The following is a 6,794-nucleotide window of genomic DNA, read 5'->3' on the forward strand; positions in this document are numbered from 1 at the left end:
ACACACACACACACACAAATGTAAAATAATAATGCTGGGCAGTGGTGGGGCGTGCCTGTAATCCCAGCACTCGGGAGGCAGAGGCAGGTGGATCTCTGTGAGTTCGAGGCCAGCCTGGTCTAGAGAGCGAGTTCCAGCACAGCCAGGGCTACATAGAGAAACCCTGTCTCGTCAAAAAGAAAAGAAAACAAAATAAAATAAAATAAAATTAATGTTAACTCAGTGGTAGAGAAGTTGCCTAGATGTTCAAGGCATCAGGTCCTATCATGAGGACTACAAAAAAGAAGGAAAGAGAGAAGGAACATAAGGATGTATTTATAGATAACAAAAGCCTTTGCTCTCCTCACTGGCTACAGACACACGCAGCCCCAGATCCTGGACCCCAGCCAAATGCATTATTTTGAAGCAAAATTCAATCAGCAGAGAAAACACCAAATGGCTGTGGCTTTGTCTTTGTTACAGAAATAAGAGGAACAGTTCTCTCATTAAGCCATATTTAGTGGGGTGTTTGTTTGTTTGTTTGTTTTGTAGCTATTTGAGACAGAGTTTCTTTGTGTAGTCCTGGCTGTCCTGGAACTCGCTCTGTGTAGATCAGGCTGGCCTCGAACTCAGAGATCCAATTCCCTCGGCCTCCCTAGTGCTGGGATTAAAGGTGTGTGCCACCACCACCATCTGGCTAGTGGGTTCTTTTGTATTATGGCAGATTCCTCTGGGAAATTCAAGAGACATGTTTTCCAAACACAAGGTAAAAAGGTCAAGGGTGGAGGCTGTGGCCCACACCTATAATCTTTGCAGGAGGAATGTGGAGGCAGGAAGCCCAGGAGTGGTTCCTGGCCACCCTGGGTCAGACTACATTATACTCTGTGTTGAAAACAAACAGGGCCAACAAAAAGGTACCATGTTGGCTGAGCGCCTTTGCTTTTTTTAGAATACAAGCTTAAATCTTGGATCATTGCGCCCCCTGCTGGCAATTCCACGGAATTCATTTCCTACCACAAAAAAGCACAAAGGTTATTCAACAAAAATTTGTTCATGAATGTTCTGTAAGGCTGAGTTTGAACCCCAGCACCAGAAAAAAGAAATGAATTCATTTTTATTGCAGCTAAATATCTATCACTCACAAAAAAATGAACTGCTATGTTTGGGTACTGGAAATTTTTGAAGTTCACTTATTTATCATAAGGCAAAACATTGACTTTTCTATTTTCCTTATTCATTTTCAAAAGTTACTTCAGTTGGTGTACAACATAATTGGTTTTATTATGATATTTTCTTTCATGTACATAGCTCAAGTGCATCCTGTTGTGGAATATTAGTTTAAGATGTGTTACATTTGTTTATGCTGTGGAACATTTGTTTAATGATGCAAAGATGTGCTGCGTTTTTTTATGTTGCATTTGCTTAACTCTGTGAAGCAGTGTGACTGTGCCTGTCTAAAACACCTGACTGAGGGTTGAAGAAATGGGTCAGCAGTTAAGAGCACTGACAGCTCTTCCAGAGGACCCAGGTTCAATTCCCAGCACCCACATGGCAGCTCACAACTGTCTGTAACTCCAGTTCTAGGGGAACTGACACCCATGGCAAAACATCAATAAACATAAAGTAAAGATAAAAAATAAAACACCTGATGGTCTAATAAAGAGCTGGATGGCCAATAGCTAGGCAGGAGAGAGAAATAGGCAGGGCTGGAGGGCAGAGAGAATAAATAGGAGGAGAAATCTGGGAAGAGAAGAGAGACAGAAGGAGAAGGGGAGAGGACATCAGGGGCCAGCCACCCAGCTACACAGCAAGCCAGAGAGTAAGAGGTAAAGAAAGGTATATAGAATAGAGAAAGATAAAAGCCGGAGGCAAAGGGTAGATGGGATATTTTAAGTTAAGAAAAGCTGGCTAGAAACAAGCCAAGCTAAGGCCAGACTTTTCTAAGTAAAAATATTTGTTTCTTTGTGTGTTTATTTGTGAGCTGGATAGCAGGCCTCCTAAAGTGCCAAAAGAATTAAAAAACCAAAAACAGCATCCTCCAGCTATTCTTTTGAAAAAGATTCTATTTTCATTATGTGTGTGGCTAGTAGTGATAGTGCTCACCTTTTATCCCAGCAGTCAGGAGGCAGAAGCAGACAGATCTCTGTGAGTTCAAAGCCAGCCTGGTCTACAGAGCGAGATCCAGGACAGCAAAGGCTACACAGAGAAACCTGTCTCAAATATATATATATATATATATATGTATGTGTGTGTGTGTGTGTGTGTGTGTGTGTGTGTGTGTGTGCATGTTTGTGCATTTGTGTGCAGGTGCCCACAGAGGTCACAGGCACCAGACTCCTTCGGAACTGGAGTTACAGGCAGTTGTGAGATGCCAAATGTAGGTGCTGGGAACAGCCCTTGGATTCTCTTAGTGTCTGGACCATCCCTCCAGCTTCAATCCTGCTTTACATTGTGGATGTATGTGGGAGTGCACATGTATGCATAGGCATGTGGAAGCAAGAGGTCAACACTGGGTGTGGTTCAATGCCTCTCCATCTAATTTTTTGAGACAGGGTCTCTAACTGAGCTGGAGCTTGAAGACTCTAGTAGCCTGGCTGGCCAGTGAGCCTCAGGGGTCCTCCTGTCTCTGCCTCCCAAGCACCAACCTTACATGTATGTGCTGGTAACCTTGGAGTCAGGTTGGAGTCACAGGCAGTTGTGAGCTGAACTCAGGTCCTCTGAAGAGCACTGACAGCTCTTAGCTGCTGAGCCATTTTTTCTAGCTCTGTATTTGACTTTTTCAATGGGTTCTGGAGATCCAGATTCAAACCTGCATGGAACGCATTACCAAGTATAGAATGTCCCAAGTTCCGAAGTCCTTTTATTTTATTTACTTGTTTGTTTGTTTGAGACAGGGCCTCACTATGTAGTGCTGGCTGGTTGGCTGGCCTGGAACTTGCTATATATATATAGACCAGACTGACCTTAAACTCACAGAAAGCCACCTGCCTCTGTCTCCCTAGTGCTGGGATTGAAGGTGTGTACCACTATGCCCAGCTCAAAGTACTAAGTATCATATCAGGAATATGAAATTTTTAGGGTGGCAAGATGGCTCAGTGGGTACAGGCACTTTTGGCCCAATCAAGCGAGCCTGATGATCCCAGAAGCCCCCTGGAGGTGGAAGGAGAGAAGTGTTTACACAGAATTGCCCTCTGACATCCACATGCACGCCATGGAACATGAATTCACAGCCATACAATAATAAATAACAAACACTTGTTTTTCAAGACATAGTTTCTCTGTGTAGCTCTGGCTTTCCTGGAACTCACTCTGTAGACCAGGCCAGGCTTGAATTCAGAGATCTGCCTACTTCTGCCTCCTGAGTACTGGGATTAAGGCATGCACCACTATAACCAGCAACAAATATAAATTTTAAAATTTTAGTGTAGGTATTTCATTTGTAAATTCCCACAGTCATTCCTGCATTTAACAAATACATTCTGGCTGGGCCTTTAATCCCAGCATTCAGGGGTCAGAGGCAGGAGGATCTCTGTGAGTTTAAGGCCAGTCTGGTTTACAGAGTGAGACCCCCATCTAAAACAAAATAAAACAAACAAGCACAAATGCATTCTGAACTCAGCATCAATAGCCTTTTGGGAAATGCAAACCAAACTGTAGTGAGATGCTACTTCGTATGACTAGCAAGGTGACAGGCAACCCCAGATGGAAACTTACATGTTACTGACACAGGTGGAACATGGCACAGCCACTTTGGAAAACAACTTGACAAATTTAACCGCATGACATGTAAATTCCACTTTCTAGCAGGAGGTATGTTAGTAAGGAGAATGAACGCATGTGTCCCTAAGAAGACTTCTGTACATTATAAAGGCATCTCTCATGGTAGCCAGACAGGGGAAACAACCGTGGGATGCAGGGATGGCTCAGCAGTTCAAAAGCACTCGCCGTTCTTGAAAGGACCTGAGTTCAGTTCCCAGCACTTGAGAGGCAGAGGCAGGAGGATCTCTGTGAGTTCGAGGCCAGCCTGATCTACAGAGTGAGATCCAGGACAGGCTCCAAAGCTACACAGGGAAACCCTGTCTCAAACAAACAAACAAACAAACATTTAGTGTAGCTATTTCATTTGTAAATTCCCACAGTTATTCAGTTCCCAGTCCCAAGTCAGAAGGCTCACAGCTGTCTGGAACTGCAGCTTCAGGGGACCGAACACCCTCTTCTGGCCTCTGGGAGCACCCACTCTTATGTGCACATACCAATACATGGACACAAACACATAAATAATAAATCTTTTAAAAAATAATCTAAATGTCCATCAACTTATGAAATGAATAGAATGTGATATAAAATAACACGGAACGTTATTCAGCCCTAAAATGGAATGATGTGATACCCACACTAACCCATGGGAAAGCCTCAACACAGTAAGTGAAAGTCAGGTTGTGGGCAAGCGCCTCTACCCCAATGAGCCATCATCAGGATCTCCCTATGAAACCCACGCATTTTCCTCATGCTTGAATCTTTCTAAAGTTTATTTTTATTTATGCAAGTGTAGTTGGAGTTTTCCTGTGTCCCACTTGGCCCATGATCAGGACAAATCTCTCTCACCTGCCAGTCCTGCAGCCGCTTAGACCCAAGTAAACACACAGAGGCTTATATTAATTAAAACTGTATGGCCTAATGGCTCAGGCTTCTTGCTAGCTAGATCTTACATCTTAAATTAACCCATTTCTATACATCTATACCTTGCCACGTGGCTCGCGGCTTGCTGGTATCTTTAAATCTTGATTATTGTAGCAGCAGCAGCTAGCAGCATCTCCTGACTCAGCCTTCCACTCCCCAGAATTCTCCTCTCTGCTTATCCCACCTATACTATAACTTCCTGCCTGGCTACTGGCCAATCAGCATTTTATTTATCAATCAATCAGAGCAACACTTTCACAGCATACAGAAAGATACCCCCAGCATGCAAGGGAAGATTGTATGGCGTGTGTGTGTGTGTGTGTGTGTGTGTGTGTGTGCGTGTGTTTGTGTGTGTGTGTGTAGGTGCCCTCAGAAGGTGTTGGATCCCCTGGAGCTGAAGTTCCAGGCAGTTGTGAGTTGCCCCCTTAGGGGTTCTGGAAACAGAACTTAGGTCCTCTGCAAATACAGTGTGTGCTTTTAACCAGTGAGCCATCTCATCTCTCCAGCCTGCTTGCTTCAGTCTTGCAAGTGTTGGGATTACGGGCATGCACCACCACACCTGGCTTCCCTTTTCCTTTTGCAACCAGTATCGGGCTTATCCACTGCTGTGTATGACACAGATCTCTTCCACAGCTGTGATACTCCAACACTGACAAACAGTAGGGTGGTTCCCGTTAAGGATTTGAAGAATGGTACAGCAATGGACATTTGTATCCCTTCCTCAAGGTCCCTAATTGGATACACGATTTTCTCCATTTCCAACCTTTTGACACTAAACTGTCTTTCATGGTGATTTATACTCCCCAGAGGATCCAAGCCTTCTGTTTTCTCTAATTACCTTTCAAAAGCACATTACATTTGGTTAGTTTTTTTCTTTTCTTTTCTTACTTTCTAAACATCCAAGTGTGTTCCCCTGAGAGGCCATGTTGGGCTAATTTGCACCGTGAAGAGAGGTACCACTTGCCAGAAGAAAGCACTTGAAAGACTCAGCCCTCTTAGCTCGCTCCTGTGTTTGACAACGGGGCAAATAGCACCGCGGGTACATTTCCCACACACCTTCATGTGAACAGTCGCTAGCTGTTTACAATCTGAGTCACGAACACTGCTTCACTTAATCCTTGTGGCTGTCTCACGAGGTCAGCGCGGTCACTGTGTAGTTCCAGGATGATGAAATTGAGCACCAAAGCCCAGCAGCTGTCCAGTGGCTGCCCAGGTCAGCTGCCCAGCAATGTCTGGGTTTGTGTTTTCCTTTTGTCTTTTTTTGTTTGTTTTTTCGAGACAGGGTTTCTCTGTGTAGTTTTGGTGCCTGTCCTGGAACTCACTCTGTAGACCAGGCTGGCCTCGAACTCACAGAGATCAGCCAGGCTCTGCCTCCTGAGTGCTAGGATTAAAGGCTGCTGGGATTAAAGGCGTGTGCCACCAAGACCACGTCCACATCTGAATCACATGACCTTCCCCTGCATGAACCCTTTAAGAACGGGCTGAGGGTTGGGGATTTAGCTCATTGGTAGAGCGCTTGCCTAGCAAGTGCAAGGCCCTGGGTTCGATCCTCAGTTTAAAAAAAAAAGAACGGGCTGAATTACAGACAATTTGGTGTCTCCAGCCTTCAGTTAGGTGTCCACTCACTGAACTTCATGTGCTTTCCACACTTGTTGATGGAAAACAAGTTGATGATCCAACAACCTTCAGGACACAGAACTCACTGTGCAGACATCTGTACTTCCCTTTGTTCAACGAATCTGCCTAACAGACAGGACTCAGACTTTCACTTACTAAAACTTCCAGGCCTGCCCACGTGGAGGCATCCAAGGTGAGTTTCTGCTCTGAGACGTGGCCTCATGTGACACAGGCTGGCCTCTTGGCTCCCTGTGTAGCTAAGGAGGGTTTTGAACTCTTGCCTCTGCCTCTCATGTGCTGCGATTACTGGCCCGAGCTACCATGCTTGGTTCCTAAAACCTTTCTTGTGGCTTGAAGCCTTCTGAAATGTTAAGAAATCATTAGGGGGTAAATACAAAACTAGAAGTGTGCTGGGGTGGAAGCTGGAAAGATGGCTCAGCGGTTAAGAGTACTGACACTGCTCTTCCAGAGGGCTTGGGTTCAAGTCCCAGCACCCCATGTCAGCTCCCAATTGTCTA

The sequence above is a fragment of the Onychomys torridus genome, chromosome 22 (assembly GCF_903995425.1).
Source record: "Onychomys torridus chromosome 22, mOncTor1.1, whole genome shotgun sequence".
In the NCBI taxonomy this organism is placed as follows: Eukaryota; Metazoa; Chordata; class Mammalia; order Rodentia; family Cricetidae; genus Onychomys; species Onychomys torridus.